The following is an 18456-nucleotide window of genomic DNA, read 5'->3' on the forward strand; positions in this document are numbered from 1 at the left end:
CATTCTAGAAAAAGGGAACAGTGTGCGCCAAAGACTGGCATCAAAAAAGAGCATACTGCCTCGTTACATCACCAAGTGGCAGCCACTTCTAACTGCAGAGTATCAGTGGAATTCTCCCAAGGGGCCCCAAAAGCATGAAGAGGGTTATTAGGCAACTACCATGTTGCCACCATCAAAGATGAGCTCTTTGTGAAGAGCTTGTGTTTGTCAAATGGAGATAAGCAGAAATTTGGGGCTACCTGTTCAGATGCTTTGAGACAACATTTTATTCTGTACTTGCTCTTCCTGTCCTGGAGTTAGTATTTTATAAAATCACCATCACGTGGCACCATTCTGTTACCTTCCTGAAGTAAGTGTTATAATCCATTTCATATGTGGACAAACTGGAGTCCAGGCAGGTTAAACCATTGCCCAATTCACCCAAGTAAGAGCATCTGAACCTATGTCCGTTCTCTCAACCACAAATCTGTCCTCTCTCCTGCCAAGCCACCTACGTGCTCTGTCATCACTTTTATATCATCTTCATGTAGGAAATGGCAGCAAGGTTTCTCAAGACTTAGAATTTTAGGGCAAGAAGCACCCAGAGCTGCACTATCCAATAGGGTGGCCAACTAGCTATATGTGACAGTTGAATGTGGCCATATGGCTGATGCAAGTGATGAATTTTGTTTCGTTTTGGTGATTTTAGTTTAAAAATTGACACAATTCAGATACTGGAAAACTTGTTAGTATGTCTGGAATAACTTGGGGATGAGAATCTACTTTCTCACTCATAAGTAATATGAAATTTAATACATAATAATATGCAATTTTAGCATCCGAATTGAGATGTGCTGTAAGAATAAGACATACCCTGGATTTTGAAGATGTGGTATAAAATGTTTCATGTGTCATTAATAAATTCTTATGTTGATTTCATCTTGAGATGATAATATTTCAGGTATATTGGGTTAAGCAGAATGTATTACCAAAATTAATTTCATTTGTTTCTTTTCACTTTTTAAAACATGACTTTCAAATGATTCGTGGAAATTATCTCTAGAGCATGAATCCTTAGCTAGTAAAGGGTAGGGCTGTAGTCTGATCCTAAAGTCTACGCTCGTCCCCACTACCCTGTCATGTCAGTGCCCAGAGATCGACATGGCAAACTCCTTCAAAATACCCTTTATTTTTATTAGTCAGCTGTACACCCAAGGACCACACCTGGGTTTGTGACAACCTGGGAAGGAATTCAGAGTTTGGATGCCCTGAAATCTGCACAATAAGGTTTCAGGGAACTTTGAGGTGGGAGGTTATGAATTAGCCTCCCAGACCAAAGAGAGGGCTGCCCATTTGCTAATTTGATTTTGTTTAGGTTACTAAGCCATGATTCATCCTTAATTGCATTGTTTCAAATGACTAAATAGTCTAAGTATTAACCAACTGCTAAGTGGTTGCCCAGCCTCAGCGTAACTAGGACATCTTCAGTTTAGGAATCATTAAAATCAAAACGCTGTTGGCCCTCCGCTGGGTACTGGGTGATCTGCCCACTGAATGATGGCTCTGGTGCCAGGGCAGCTGAGCTCCTGCAGACGAGGAAGACCCCCTTCTGTCGCTGTTGCCTGGGTGGGATTTGGGCCTCCCCCTTCATTTGGGGTTGAAAATTCCCATGGGTAGAATGCCAGAGGACAGACTCGTCTGATTCCACAGACAGACCTTCCTTCTGACTATACCTTTGAAATGTGCTCCACCAGAAACGTAATGAAATCTGACAAAGTACAGCTAGGGGGATTCCAGATTCAAGGTACTCTCAGAACATTTTCTGCTGGGCCTCAGATTCCTTACTGATCAAATGGGACTAAAAAAGTCAGCTCTACCCTTTAGGTCTCTAAGTATCTGAGGAGAGAAAATAAAGTGATCTCTTAAAATGGGCTTTTTAAATGTTTCTCAAACAGCTTTTCAAAACGAAAAAGATTATTGGCTGAATCCTAGTGTTTTCTAGCACATTTGTGGGTGTTGTTAGTCTTTTAACATGGAACATATCTATATTTAACTCCATATCACATTCCTAGCCCTATTATTTAAAACATATAATTTCAAAATATCCCAGCAACTTGTGAAAGACTCACAGAAGCTGAGAAAGCAGGTAAACGGGCTCCATTTACAGTTACGTTTCCTGAACATAAGGGTTAAAGGGGAAAGAGGTTATCATGGGAGTGACAGTACCAGGTCAATGGGCAAGCTTGATTTTACTTATAGTTTCAGGGACTGGCACACCCGCACATCTCAGATCGACACTTCTCACAATTTAACATGCATAAAAACCACCTGGGGAATTTGTTAAAATACAGATTCCTGGAGACTAATTCAGTGGGTCTGGGGTGAGGCTGGAGAAGGGCTGGTTCCATTTCTAACCAAGTCCAGTGCTGTCAGACCACAGACCGTACTATGAATAGGACCATCCCAGGTGAGCCCTACAGATGATCACAGCTACTGTGGCCATTCTAATCAGCCTCAGACACTTTACCTACCTGGACAGCAGGCTAATGCCCCCAAGGAGCTCCCTTATCCCAGAAATAGCCAAGCCCAAACTTCTCCCTTTCCATTTATCCTGAGTGAGTACAATGGCCCCTTGAGTAATCACCCTGTCTCAGAACGCTCTTACGACCACACATAAATTTACTCAAAAATAAGCACAGGCGCTAACATGCAAGAATCCACTTAACATGAAGACTGACAGATTTCAGAATAATGTCCTTGTACTACAAATACCCCCACCCCCGGACGGATTGTGGAGGGCTTAGAAAGGAAAGCCGGGATGGATAGTCACATCTGTGAGCAAGAAAGGGAGAAAGTCTCCGCCACGCCATCCCCCTCACAGTCCTTCCTCTGCTCATTGTGAAAGGGCGGCGAACTGAATGGCAGATCTGTGAGAGGAGCCCTTTTGACTCCTTCCACATCCTGACTCCTGAACAGGACTGGTGTGCTGCAGACACAAGAACATTCTTAAAGGCAGAACATCTGGACGGGGCAAGAAAAGGATTGACCACATGTACTGGCGGCCTGCTCCAGCTGACTTGTAGGAATGAAGCTATTTCCTTCTGGAGCATCAGAGTAATCTGAGCATACTGCAAAATGAGTTTTATTTTGAATTTTAATATAGGTTAAAAAAATACCCTTAATTTAAGTCAACAACATGATGACCTGCCACCGAAAGACTGTGACACTAAAAACTGAAGAGGAGGATGGCAACCAGGAGGAGACACTGCAGTAAATTACAACTTTATTTGCTACATCAAGTTCACGACAGAGCATTTAGCTATGGGTTGTTTTAATCTAAGTACTAATATGCATATCTAAATTCATTCACTCTCTGGATTAGCACAGTATCAGTTTAGCCTAATATGGTATTAGCTTAATTTAATACAGAAATATTAACTCAGGGGATTCCTTTCAAGACAAGGTATATTTCTATAGCAATTTAGTATTTTATTGGTCTGAGACAACTAATGCAATACCAATTTGCTTCCTTCCCAAAATACACCCTAGTAAACACAGGCTCCTTTGTTTCTCATTGTGGATTCTGGGCAGCCATTGGACAGACAGAGGATAAAGTCTTGGTCCCCAAGAGATCAAACATTCTGTATCAGCCTCACTGTCACAAACTCCCCAATATTGTTGATGATCTGTTTGCATACTTTTCTCTCTTGCCCAAGGGGAGTCAGATGGGATGGTTAAGGCCCTTCCCAACTCCCAGATTCTAGGATTGAAAACAGAGCTATAACGTGCCTGCTATATCCCAAGACAGGAGATGATTTCACCCTTCTGAGCTCCCTGGAATCCCTGCGGAACTGGGATTGCGTCTCATTTAAGTGGAAAAGTACAAGCATGACTGAAAGAAAAATGTTGGCTGGGGTCAAGTGAATGTCAAGGCCCTAGAAGAACACTGGAGGTCGGTCGGTACAGTCTTCCAAAAGCAGAAGCTTGCTGACCCACTCCCCAGAGCAAGGCCCCTACCTTCTTGCCCCTACATAACCACAGTGTAGGGCTGAGACTCGGAGAGAGGCCATGCTGGCCTTGAACGTGAGAGGTGTCTGCTCCTGCAGCACCTGCTTCCTGTCAGTTTCACTTCTCACAGGGATTCCCATACATCTCCTCCCTCCAGCCCCTGACCTTAGTCAAGCCCTCATTAACTCTTGCCCAAGCTTTTGAAGTAGCCTTTCAATTGCGTATCTTTGCCTCCAGTGTTTTTCCTTACAATCCAGCTTCTGCCCTGCGGCAAAATAATCATTCAATAATACCGTTCTGAATAACACTCCTCTACTCCAAAGCTTTCCATGGCTTTCCATTGCCGACAGAACAAAATCCAAGTTGTTATGGTTTTTAAGGCCCCAAATATGTTTCCAGCTCCCTCCTCTGGCTCTTCCCTCCCTCCAAGACTCACATATGTTGTTCTGCTTCAACAAATCCAAAGATCCTCCAATGTACAATGATCTATCCCATCTCTGGGCCTTTGCTCATCTTGGTTCCTGCTGCCGGGAATTCTGTCCCTGGTGCCTTTGGACCACTATTCAAACTTCAAAGCCAAGTTCAGATTCCCTTCTCTCCAGACCATTTTTCCCATGCCACCCATTTAGAATTAGTCACTTTTGGCCTTCTATTCTGCTTATTTATGTGCCTGTCTGGCCTCCCCATAGACTCTGCAGTCTGAGGAAAGGCCCTTGTCTGGGTCATTTCTCAGCAAATCTGGCACACAGAGTGCTCACAGAAAACCTATGGAGGCATAAAGCCTTGAACCTACTCCATGAAATTATCCCTACGTGCCTGCCCAGATTTCAATTATTTCCCATAATCTTCTGGACATCATCCGTGTTGAATATTGAAATCATTAATGTAGTCCCTCCTGGCTGTTTAGAGGTATTCAACCACAGTTAGGCAGAATCTCTGAGATTACAAAAGGAAAATGTCTATTGTGTAGAAGATCCCTCTGGATAACTTCTGTATAGCATGAAAAAAGACGTTATGGTCACCCTGTATTATTATTTATTATCAACACATGGACCTCTGACTCCACATGAGACATGAGTGCAGTGTAATACTATGGCGAATACTGAAACCCTGGTCAACACCCGACAAAACTGCCTCAGTTTGAATCACAGCTCTGCCAACACTTTCTAACTGTGTGATCTTGGCCAACCTACTTTACCTCTACAGTTTCTCCTTCAAGGCTCTTCTGAGGTATAAATGATATCATGTATATATAAAACACAAAAGAGGGCCTGGTACCTAACAGTTGCTCAGTAAATACTAGCTATTGTTGCTGTTACTATTATTTATTATGGCCATTATCATTACTAATATTTCCCCCTCACTCTAAACTGATGCTCCAGACATGGATGACTATTTTAGCATGGATAGCTAAAATACTCAGAAAGTGCGTGGACAAACGATCCCTAAGTGATCCCACATGCGCCATTTGCTAAATATCATGCCATGTAATTTATTTATAGTCTTTCATACCACTTAATTATTTAGAGTCTGTAGGCTTTGATATCTTTACATCTTTGAAGAGTTATCAACTATTTCCAAATAATGTTTTTGTTTCCACAGACTCATAGAAAGTTTGAACTTGAGGGATGTAAGCCCCTCTCAGTGACAGTAAGTGATTACGTCTGGACCTGCATCCCTCTCTACCCAAGGCAGACACTGATAATCAATCATGGCCTCTCCAATGACTCCAGATGCAAGTCTCTGATCCTTCTAACCCAGCACTCAAGCAGTAGTCACTAATCAGTCAGAACTGATATCCACTTGCCATCCCCTTTCCAGTCCTCAGCCCTCATTTTCTAATTTCCATCTCCTTCTGCTTTATGGTTGGCACTGCACAGAACTTCTACTGGAGGCACTTGGGGAAGGTCCTTGTTGAAGTTTTCCCTGTTCCTTTAGAAGCCCTCAGTAACTGAATAGGTTGGAGTTTTGACAGAAGGCTGACTTTCCTCCATTGAGATGATTCACCTGGTTCTCCTTTAACTCAAAGAAAATTCAGCTCAGAGTCTAGTTCAGCCAATTTTTTTTTTCATTAATAAGGCTAAAAGGAGATGGTCTGGGCTCATTTTCAACTTTATGAGATTGACTGGAGCCCATAAATGCTACCTTAACTCTTAAAACACTGGAGAGTAGGCAGCAGAGTTTTCCCCCTTGATATGAAACTACCAGGTTTCTAATAGAGAAAGGAACTAATTTAGAAGAATTATACAAAAACATGCCTTATCTTTTCTGAAAATACTGTCTCTATGTGTGGAAAAACCCAATGCTACAAAGGAGCAAGTCAGGGCTGCCGGGAAGGCTGGGCACATTCATTGGCTGTGGCCTCTGAAAGCCTCCATAAAGCCAAGCTCTTTCACTAACATGACGTGATCAAGGCCAAAAAGAGATGCCCCTCCAAAGAGAGATTTTTTAACCATTTCCTGTGGCATCAGGCATAGAAGATTCTAGAAAATGGTCTCCCTTTGCCTTGGAAAACTTGACAACAATAAATCATATTTGGACTGCACTCCATGGATAAACTCCAAGCCAATTCCTACCAGTCGATCCATTCGGAGCCAGACAAGGTTTATGTGCTAGAGATACGGCAATGATTTGCCCTGGAGAAATCCCTGTCCATGGAACCATGCATTCACTCCATGAGTGCATGAGCAACTGACAATCACATTCAAGATTTCCAGAAAAGAACAGGTGTAAAGCTTGTAACACTACTGCAGTATTGCTTCCCATTGAGGTGAACATTGGACCTCCTCTGCACGCACCCTGCTTTGGTTTCTCCCATCCCTTTCTCTTGCTCACTCCTGCTCATCTCTAAGAGTCACTGCTCTTCTTACCAGCTCCACGTCACTTCCTCTGTTACCTCCTGCTTCTCAAACCTGGTAAGGGAGCTCTCTCCATCTCTGTAAGTCCTCCTTGTTTCTAAACTCCTCTGCTCTCCTTAAAACAGCACCTGTCCCAGCACCTGGCCTGTTGACTGCTGTCACTCGATCACTAACACATTACTGCTAGAACATTGTAATTGCTTGATAAATACCTGCTGGGTGAATGATCTGAATGAAGCTATTTAGAGGAAACTTGAACTCCGGCGGGAAAATACTGGCCGAGCAGCAGATCATTGAACTATTATTCAATTCCACCTCTCTGCAAAAGAAAGACAAAGAACACAACATAGAAAAAGAAAACAACATAAAGATACTTCTTTACATGAAGTTCTGTTGGAACTTTACAACATAAATCTTGTTTTACTGCCCTTGGTCAGAACTATCCTTTAATTTTATGCAGTTTGTCTGGTCTTCTGCACCAGGTTGTGTGCTCCTCAAAGTCAGGAACTAGATATTCCATTTCACTTACAGCACACTCTGAAGTGGAATGATCACATGTCTTCTTGCTACAGAGTTCTCGCCTCTCTCTCTCTCCTCTCTGCACAAGGATTTTAGTTAAAAGGCAAATAAAATGTGAGCATTCAATCCTTTGGCTGGACCTGTTGACTATGTGGTGCCAGGCAAATGGCTTGGTGGTTTTTCAGATTGGTTTTGTCTTTTGTTCTCTGAGTTTAGCATCATGTGAAGACAGAGTATAGCCTAAAGGTGTACTTAAAATGTCATCCTCTTCCTGAGCTTACTCAGACAGGCAATAGAAAATGGTACCCTTGATAATTAATGCCCTTAAAGAAATTCAGCACAGGCTAGCAACTGTAAACAATAAGTTATTAGTCACAGAACATGCTTACAACATGAGCATGGAAATCCCCATGCATCTTTGGAGGGAGGAAAGGGGAAAAATGCAAGATTCTCTGGATAATTTCATTATCATCTTTGCTTAATCATTTTATATGTAAGCAGACTGTTGATCACCAGCATCCCAACCTCTTCTGCTCACTTGAATTCCTCTTAATTCATTTATAAAACAAAATTGTAGTGTTGACTGCAACCGTTAAATTAAGTCCACATCTTCATTTAATTATAGATTCTAAATAAACTATTTAAGCATTACTTAAGGTATATAAATGAGGGATAAAAGATTATTATCTTATTAAAATGCCAATTAAAAAAACCCAGCATTTTAAAAATAATGTACATTTGTATCATGAGAAGATTTATATACTGGGTTAGAATCACCCAAACTCACAAAACGTTTTAAGAATTATGCCATTGCACTACAGAAGGGAAGACAAAACTGGTTGAACATAAGATGTGAGTGGTAAAAATATGGTTTAATTTTTTTTCCCTTCTAGCCCTTTTTTCTCCTCTTTGGAAACTGATAAAAGATTCTGTGTTTTCTAAAGAAATTGACCTCATTTTCAGTTTTTTTTTCCTAGAAGCAGATATGTCTTTACATGTGTTTGAAAGTATGTCTGTCAAACCTTTGGAGGACTTTTCAGAACGAAGAAACCTACAATGCATATCTCACCAAATTGTTTGGGGATTTTCCACTTTTATGTGTTTGGGCATTTTTCCCTCTTAAACATCAAAACTTAATAATCGTGGTGGAAGGTTAAATATTTTCCATACTTTGTTTCTGAAATTTATTCCTTACAAAGAGCATATGCAGGAAAAAAATTTACACACCCAATCTATTACCAATGGTTACCCTTGGGGTTAGGGAGTAGGATTTAGGATTGGGGGCAAAATAGGGGGGTTCTCATTTCTTTCTGAATTTTATGCACAATGAAAACGTACTCATGTGCCACTTGTGTAATTTTTATGGCTCTTTATGAAGAAGAAAATACTGTATTTAGAGAAAAAAACTTATATGGATTATTTATTTATTTATTGCTTTTTAGGGGGGTGGGGGAAAATAGGTTTATTTATTTATTTTTAGAAGAGGTATTGAGGATTGAACCCAGGACCTCACGAAACGTTTTCTTTTTTTTTTTTTTTCCTTTAAACATTTTTTGGGGGGAGGTAGTTAGGCTTTTATTCATTTATTTATCTTTAATGAAAGTACTAGGGATCGAACCCAGGACCTTATGCATGCTGAGCACACACTCCACCACTGAGCTAACCCTTTCCTTGGATAATTTAAAAAGTAGTATCCTACCCCTGGTTTGAACATCGCATGTAGATTTCAAGATGAAAAGAGTACAAGGGAGTTACTATCTGCTCTGCTGGTAGCATCCACCCTCTAAAGCATTTCTGTACAGAAAGAATAAATAAAAATGGAGAAGTAGGGGCAGGCAGAACTAGAATGAAGAATTTGTTATCCAGAACGGGAGAAAGCTTTAGGAATTAACACTTTGATTAGTTATATTGAGATCACATTGACTTTTTTCTAATGATGGCTTGCTTTAACTCAATATCCTTAAAAAAACAAACAAACAACAACAACAACAACTGTGCCTTTATGACACCAACAGTCCATTTTAGGGGCTTTAGAACAGAAACTTAAAACTTGCAGGTCACAACCAAATCCGTGCGAGCACCTTATTAAATTTCCAAATCTCTTAGGAATGAGGAATGAAATGTAATGCTAATTTAATTTGATAATTTATTCTCTTTCCACCAAAACACACAATCATTGCTTGTAAAAGCCTCATCCCCTCCCCTTTCTTTTTTCATCAGATTATGATGGAATTAAAAGCTGATTTGAAGAGTCCCAGACCGTGGTCTCCAAATATCCAGGGTCAAAGAATGTTTCATAACCATGGTGTGCCCATTATTTTATCTTCCAAACATGGGATGTAGAGGTTGAATGGAGTGGAGCTTTTTATTCTGTCAAAATTGAAAACTATGTATACATAAAGCAAGCAGCTGGCACAAGTCTTATATGTGAGTGTGTGTGTGTATGTGTGTTATAGAAAAAGAATTGGAGCAAATGAGTGATTTCCTATTCAGAGCAGGACATAAGTTTCATTCCATGAAAGGAAATATAATTGATTCCTCTTCCATCAGTACATCAAGAGGATGGATGGTAACTCACTTCCTCCTGGTCCTGACTCGGGGATGATGTGACCCAGGGGAAGTAACCCTTCACCAGGCCTGGGATGGGCCCTGGCTGGCCAGGGAAAGCACACACTCGCCTGGCCGCTTGCCTCTCATGGTCCCCCTGGAATCTATCAACATTTGAGTTCTGTCCTTTTTCCGCTCTTGGGAGGACACACAACGTCCCTCCAGGTCCTACAGTCTGGGTTTGATTAAATAATTATAAACTCCCAGCAGCAGATCTATCATTTATGTTCCGAAACATGCCAGCATGTGTCTTTTGTGGCCATGCCAGCCAATCATCAAGCCACTCTTGTTATTGTCACTGAGAACACAGTGGTTCAATGTTTGTGCTGGTTCCTGGATTTTGGCGATAGAATGTTGCCCAGCAGTGAGCTGCTGGTGCCAACATCACTACAGAACTTCATAATAAATCCCTTCTATATTTATTCAGTCCACCACTCTGACACTGAAATTGCCTTTTATGAGCTTATGATCGGGGGCTCCCATTTTCCACTTCTAACTCTGGGTGATTATATATTCTAACAGCAAAGACGGCAGGGCCTAACGTCTGTACGAGCAGCATGGCGTGGTGGCTGCTGGCTGGTTGGGGAAGGTAGGAGCCTGAGAGTGTGTAAGGGCTGATCGTTCATCCCACAAAAAGGCAGCACAGAGATCATCTCTTGGTCTGTTTGGTTAACATGTTTAAAATGTTCCACTTCCTTTAAAGCCCAAAATAAAGTTGTCAAAATAAAGTAGCAATATTTCATATTAATACTTTATCTCTTACGAGTGCACAAAGGGAGGTAGGGGACACCTAATGGAGTTCAAAGAACATTTAAGGAGATAGTTTTGGCTCTTTCCTTAATTAAGTCACGATGATTTTGAAATTGTCCTCATTTAAAGTGTATAATATCAGCCATTTTTGGAAATTAACTGAAATACCTGACTAGGAAGTTTCTACTTTTTGTGTTCATGAATAATCTTGCTAGCAATAATTTACACAGCCAGAACTATCTTCCTATCCCACTGTTCCACCAATGACAACGTAAGAAGGAGCTTCTAGAAATGATGATGTATATAAATTTAGTGATGAAACACGAGCTATGTTTTGGAAGGGGAAAGATGCATCTTCTTTTGTTTCACATAATTCTGTACAAAAGGGTTCAGAAAAAATCTGAGTACCCATGGCTCATGTGTGTTCTCATCTTTGAAAAAATGATCAAAGTCACTCACCTATTGAAAGGAGTACAATGAAATAAGATAATAAAGATTAGTGAGAAGAAACTGTACAAACTGAGGGGAGAGGACTAGAATCACAAAATCAAACTCAGCCATAACTAGTCCTTCATCACTGCCTTTCATTTGCTTTTTCGTTTACAAGCACTGAAATGCCATGGACTTGTGTTAGTATGTAGATGAAATGTGAATCTTGAAATCAAGAGTTACTTTATCCAAAGGTTGAGTCGATTGAGGGTTGTGTGTTTTGTTTTTACTGATTCCTTTTAAAGGATGATTAAGACATTTCCATTTAATGCAGAGGTTTTAGGAGAATAAACATCAGTGAAAGGTATGTAAAATCTGTATAATTTGACATAATTTTTTCCAAATGAGAAAGTCTTATTTCAAAAAACATATAAATTGAGTTATTGTTGCTTTGTTAGGAAAATTTGAGATACAATTGCTTTCAGTATTATTATTCCTGGTGATACCACATTCACCTCAACGCTCCTTAAATAACATTTGAATATTTTTGAAAATGAAATCTGTTATTCTTTCAAAAATAGATTATTTCCAAATACATCAATTTAAGACTACGCTATTTTACCCAGGCAAACTCAAATTGGAGAAAAAATGGATAATAAAGACATTTCAGTGCGAAATATGTAGTAATATATCATGAAAGGTTATTTGGGTGAGTGTTCCTGGAGAAAAAATAGTTAGGAAAAAGCAAACCTTTCAAATAGACTAGTAGTCAAGAGAGAAACAGAAATACGATTGTGTTCTCTGTTCTGTTTGTAAACATACACACAAAAAACGCATTCTGAAAAGAGAATAAATATTTCAGCTGTGGAAGTTTTAGCCATTTGTGAGAAAAGCTGGTTTTTAAAATGTACTTCTGACTAATAACAGTGCTTAAATAGAAATGCAGCCCGGCGCAGAACTGTTTTTAGTTAAGGATTCTGGACATGCTGACCAAGGAGAGACAGAATTGGTAACTGGCCACTAGGGGGCCTTCCTAGCGGTCCTTCTATAAAGCAGGGAAAGTAATTAATAATAAAGCAAACTGCAGGATGTTCCACCAGTACTTCCTGTAACACACACAGAAGTAGCTGGTTGGGAGGTCACAAAAGTCCCACCATATGGTTATTCAGATAATATACAACTATTGGTTGATATTTTTCCCTTTCACTGAACAGAACATATTGTTGTTGTTAAATCAATCGCTGGTTTTGTGGAAAGATTACATTTTCAGCCATGATGTAATTTTTCCTTGTAAATATTTTGTCAAGCATTCATGTGAAGAAACTTTCATTAGAGTTTTTAGATAATTTACAAATCCCCAGCAAAAACATGTGCTAAAATATTTAAAATTGAAATGGAATTATCCCTTTATAACCTAAATGTCTCTTTCACCTGTATATTCATCCCCAAAGGGAAATTTATAAAAAATAATGACTTATTTTCAATGTAAATCTATATCTATCTATTGACATCCACATTAAAACACGTTTCTTTAAGATCTGTGGTTAGAATGGGTCAGCTTGCATGTTGCATTTGGTGCATGTTAGGGTGATTTCTCCGAATCTAGATCACATTCCAGAGTACTTTTGAAAAGTGTGCCCAACATGACCCTTTCCACATCACTCTGATCTTGTTTTCAGAGGCATTTTGTGTGTTTCCACCTTTTACTTTTTTGCTTGTTTTTAAAAATACAAGTACTGCATTAAGTGTTTGGTTGTTACAAGTACAAACGCATCAGATAATGTCAGGTTTCTTACCTCCATTTTATCTTCGTCCCAAAGATTGCACTGTCGACAGCACATCGAATTGTCCTGTTGCTGTTGTTTTTCTGTGCTCGCATTCAGAGATATACACCTAAGGGAACAAATAGTTTGGAGATTGCTTTCTCTTTTAAACAACATAAGTGGGATCACATTGGAAGTATTGTTCCATATTTTCTTTTTTTCAAGATTATATCTTAGAGATCTGTGTCAGGGTACATAGATCTACATCATTTAACATTTTTCTTCTGTTTTAAAGACTAAATCCTTAACCCTCTTTGTGTAGCTCAGGTCTCTAAGGACCTTAAATATCAAGTGATCAAAACATGCCGTTTCAAATCAGGTCTGAATATGCTGGACCTCCTGCTTCAGGCAGATCCTAAGAGGAATGAGGTATTATCCCTGCCCTCATGGGGAATATAGCATATTTCTTAAAAGAGGGAAAGACATAATAAACCCCAGGACCATTAGCTCTTCTGTCAGACCATATATTTCATAGTAGAGAAATAAGTAACTCCACTAAAGAACAAAATAATGTAAACTCTGTGCTCACAGACCTAGAAGCTGAAAGGAACTGCAGGAGATGACCTGGATCTATACTCAAACTTTAGACACTCAAGATGGAAAATTAAGTCTCAGGAGAAATGAATATCCAGGTGAAACTGTGTATACACACTAAAAGAGTCTAATCTGTTGCCACAGAATCTGTTATTCTGTTGCTACCATCTCTTTCCTCTAAGTGTTTGGTCTCTTGAGTTTTCTCTACAGTTTAAGTAAGGAAGAATCCTACGTTTTCCAAGAAAAGGCTTGGCCAGTACCAACCAGTAGCAGGGAGATGGACAGGGAGTCTGTGGAAATACCTGTTAAGAGGTAGAAGCTTCCTCACCGAGAGGCCAGGCAGGGCAAATGCATGCAGGGTTCTGATACCTGCCTCACCAGAGACTCAGTTAAACGCAGCCACAGTTTGAGGGCTCTTGTCGGGGAGCTCCCCTTCATCCCTTCATTGGAATCTTCCCTTCAACCAGGTGCTCACATGTCTCAGAATGCTAGCCTTGGGCTTCTGAGACTTGTCAAAAATGATTGAACCCGTGGGTGTGTTCAGTGTTCTTCTAAACTGGTTTGGTAGGAATAGGAAATGGGATGCACGTTGGGCTCCAGGTGAGGCAGAGTATTAAGAGTAGAACTAACTCTCCACAGCAGCTAAAATCGGCCTGTAAGAAGTGGAAGCCCTACTATGTTCAGCGATGGCTCTAACGTCCCTAGATCCCAGCAGACTGACGGAAGGTGCCTAGACCATCAGAACAAGCTGGGCAGAGTTTTCAAAAATTCTTATTGGTTCTCCAACAAACACTGAGCTTTAAAAAATGATCATTGGAATTGAGACAGTTTTCTCCCTGAGACAGCGAAGGCAATGTTTTAATAGCTTGTACTATCAAAGACGTTAAAAAAAATAGCATTTCCTAATGCAATGGATTCAAAATTTCTGAATTACAAAAGCTTAAGAAGGACTTCTACTTTTTCTTATTAAGTTTACTTTAGATACAAGAAGATGAGTTAAAAAAAAAAAAGCAGATACATCAGGAACTGATTATTGACATCACAGAAAAATCTCCCAAGGGTTGCTTTAAAATACAATATCCCACTGATGTCCTTATACTTTTATTTAAGTTTTTAAAAGTCTGTACTTTTTTGCTTGCGTTTAGGGAAAAAAATTGTACTTAGGCTCTTTGAATCATAAAATATTAGGTTATGTTGCAGGGATGTAACAGGACATCTTAATAGTCCTGGTAATTTAAGATACTTTGTTAAAACACTTGTCAACTAATAAATATAGGGTAGAATCCATCTCTGGCTGAGAAAATTATCTGTTAATCCATTTTTGTTTTGTTTTGTTTTAATTTGGACTTTTCTATAAGCAAGTAACATTTTAAGTCAATGCAATATGATTTGTATGCATAGTTATATTCCCCCCTACACCAGAGACATGGGAAATCCTAATAAAAACCATGCTTTAAAGTTTGCTAGAGCTCTTATGCTTACTATAGCTCTGATTTCTGAACGCAAAAGTTATACAGCTCTATTCCAGCCCCCAGATTATTCATATATATAATGTTTTATCAAAGTCAATTACTCTGATTCACTAACAATAGTATTTTTCATTTTAATTTATGAGTGGATGGTATTTATCCATTAATTATATGCAAATAGAGCATTACTGAAATTTACTCAATGGAAAGATCATTCTTCAAACCAGAAAACATGCCAAAATCATGTCGGATACATTTGTTGGAAAATATGGTTATTCTTTTGACATCAACCAAAAAAGTCAAAGATATACAAATAGGCTAGTTTGTTTTTTAGTCCCTCTTGCTTTCTGCGTAACACACCAAGAACTTGTTGTGTATAAAACACATTCTTGAAATGATTTAAAGTTTAATTTGAAGCGACTGAGCATTTAATCCATAGCACTTTCAGGGATAGGGAGGTGGGAGTAAGTGAATTTACTCCCAAAGATGCAAATAGGGCTTCCTTTAATTTGGGCTCAACTTACCTCCCTCCAACAGTGACCTGGAGTTTGAGAGACACACCTTTGCTCCCACCAGCCACCCCTTTAGGAACTGCACATGACCCTCAGAGCCTCAGTTTTCCTAACACACTTTGGAAATTCATACATTGTAGAGGATGCCTGAAGGACCTTGTCTGGTGAAGGTAGAATTGAGTCATATGTACTGAACCACAGTCCAGGCCAAGGTGCCCTTGAGGGAGAAGGGCTAAGCAGGACTTTGAAGGCTGGGGAGACTAATGCATCTGGAAAATGCTTTGGAAAATAGCAAAGCAGTCGACAAAGATTTTAGTTTTACGTGTGTTTAGGAAAGGCCAAAGAGACAGGATGTAATCTGGCATTTAGATTTAATTCTGTTGATGATCTACAGCATTGGGAACATGCATCCTAGAGCGTCCACTGTCATTGGGAGCTGGCTCTATGCAAGAGTGGTACTCGCTCAGAAGAGATGAACTATCAAAACAATTTGCTGTACTTTCAAACCCTGGATCTCAATGAAAATGGAGTGGCAAGTTGGCTAAATAAATGAATACAAGGATAAGAGGCAGGTAAACCTGGGTTTCCACCTTACATTTGCTGCTGATGAGCTGTGTGACCTTGGTCAAAGTGACCTAACTTCTCTGGTCCTCTGTTTTCTTATCTGCAACATGGTGCTAATAATAATAATGATTTCTTTTTTCATGAAGGGTTTGTATTAAACAATGCCAAGCATTGTTCTAAAAAGATGCATTAACTCAGTCCTCATAGAAAGTTTTTGAGTTTAAAATCTCTATTATCTTCTTTGTACAGCTGAGGAAACTGAGGCTTGAATGGGTTAAGTAAGTGACTTCAGCTCAAGTAGCTAGAAAGTGCAGGGTCACTCTTCCAATCAAGCTGCTCATGTCCAGAGAACATGCTCTGATCCCTAGACCGTGAGAAGCTTCAGCTAAGGACTGGGTCCCCATTAGGCCTTCGTCACTTACCACCACCTTGCCAAGGTGCAGAGCCAAGCTGTGCCTTACATTCCCCACATGTAAACCAGCAGTAATACTGGCATCTGCCTCCTGGTATCATTGTGAAGATTAAATAAGTGAATGTTTGTTAAAAACTTACAAGAGTGCTTAGCCAGGACTAGATATGTACTTAAGTGCTATTAATACTATATTAAAACTCATACTCTTCAACGATATGGATTGGAGCAAAGATTAATTAATATATGTAAATTACCTGTCTGTACATAATAACCACCCAATACATGACTCCTTCTGGGAGATGTAGTGCCAAGTGTGACACATGATTAGATGCTGGGGAGAGATTCAACCTGCAGTGCACAGGGCCGCTTGATATGGAGCTCACAGTCTAGTGGAGGCAAAGTTCAGTTTTCTGACCTCCAGGTATTGGAAAGTTCTGTCTTCAAGCAGCCAGCTATACAGGATTTCTCATCTGCCTATAATAATGCTGCATGGAATGGGATAAATGGATTGAGGAGTGTTCACAGGTCCATCTTCTGTCCCAGCCCAGTGGAGAGAATCCTACGTTGGGCCCTCCATATCTCCCCCTCAGGCACCCTATGTGAGAGATCAGAATCTGACCTGAAGCACGGGAGAGGCTGAGTCAGGCTTGGTAGTAAAATATCCAGAACAGGGGGAGGAAGGAGGAAAGAAAGGTACTGTCCTCGGAGCACTGCAGGGTGTGTGCACGTGTGCACGTCAGATGTGTATGTTGTGTCTGCACGTGTGTTGTGAGTGTGTGTTTCTGTGTATGTGCGTATGTTTGTGTGTGTGTGTGTGTTGGGGGCTGGGGTGGTTCCAGTGTAGCTGCAGGGTCTGAGGAAGGAAAAAGACAAGAAATGGGATTGCAGTAAGTATTGCAAGGACCTGCATCTTCTTTCTTATTTTCAAAACTCAGGAGTAAAGGAACTCTGTCCCTTTTTATTACATTTGACTCATTAATTGTGTTTATGCAAGACATGCCTCCTGGAGACCAACCAGCCATGTGGTTTTATGGGGCCTGGAGCACCTCTGTTTGCCAGGAGCTGTGCTGGGTCCATTTGTTCAATAGAAGCTGTCAATTCCTGCCTGTCCTTGGACATGCTCTTATAGCAAATATTTCAGGGCTGGCTGGCCTGGTCTCAGGGTCACCACAGCCAGCAGCCAGAAGGGCTGACCAGAGAAGGAGGGCAAAGCTAGATCAAAGAGAGCACGGAAGCCAAAAGAGCCTTCCTTGAAAGTCAGGCTTCCTTCTACGCTGCCTTACAAAAATCACATCAGGCTCCCTCCTCTGTTCACGGTTCTGCTGGGAACACCAAGGAGAAGTGAGGTTGCTTCTGTCAGCCCTTTCCAACAGGGATGTACTCAGAATCAGAGCAGGCTGGCTCCAAGTGAGCAGATGGGTTTCTCAAGAATGGCATTCTAGTGGGGAGGGTAGGGGTTTGACAAGGAAGAACAAGAGACTAAAGCCAAGATGAGAGCCAGCCTGACTGGGCTGCCCAGTCCAGAGAAAACAAAGACAAACAGGGGAGGAAAGGTGAAGGGCTTTGCCTGACCTCCCCCAGACCATGAAGGTTCAGGTGCATTCTGTCTGTGAGCCTCAATTTCAGTGCTTATGTTTTACTTCCCAAAGAGTCTTAGCAAGAAGACTGGTTCCTGGAGGGGTACCTTCCTTGGGTGTGTGGGTGGGCAGTGAGGATGGTTAGTCCATTTGGGAATCCATGTATCAACGGATCTTTTGCTGCATGGCTTCTCTGGGCTTTCTATGCAGTTCTTGGGGCTTAGGGGGAGAAGGGCATCATTTTTCAATCTTGGAATGCAGCCACCTCTCCAACAGAGGGTGAGAACCACTGACATCATGCTGGACAAATTCCACAGTCACATACAGAAGTTTCCCAAACTGCACTGATGGCACAAGTCATGCGAGGGCTTGTTGAAAGACTTGATTCCTTGGCCCAGCCTAGACTGACTAAAGC

At 40.6% G+C, this 18456-nt stretch overlaps 1 long non-coding RNA gene across 1 annotated transcript in view; it reads right to left on the bottom strand.

Moving 5' to 3' along the window:
- The window catches only part of LOC105089782 (uncharacterized), a 286658-nt gene that overhangs the window by 196049 nt on the left and 72153 nt on the right, over nucleotides 1-18456 (bottom strand). Inside the window, exons 4-5 of the long non-coding RNA XR_010384838.1 lie at nucleotides 12947-13043; nucleotides 7058-7164 (exon numbers count right to left, since the gene is read on the bottom strand). This is a non-coding gene — a long non-coding RNA (uncharacterized LOC105089782). The remainder of the gene's footprint in view (nucleotides 1-7057; nucleotides 7165-12946; nucleotides 13044-18456) is intronic.

The sequence above is a fragment of the Camelus dromedarius genome, chromosome 17 (assembly GCF_036321535.1).
Source record: "Camelus dromedarius isolate mCamDro1 chromosome 17, mCamDro1.pat, whole genome shotgun sequence".
Taxonomy (NCBI): domain Eukaryota; kingdom Metazoa; phylum Chordata; class Mammalia; order Artiodactyla; family Camelidae; genus Camelus; species Camelus dromedarius.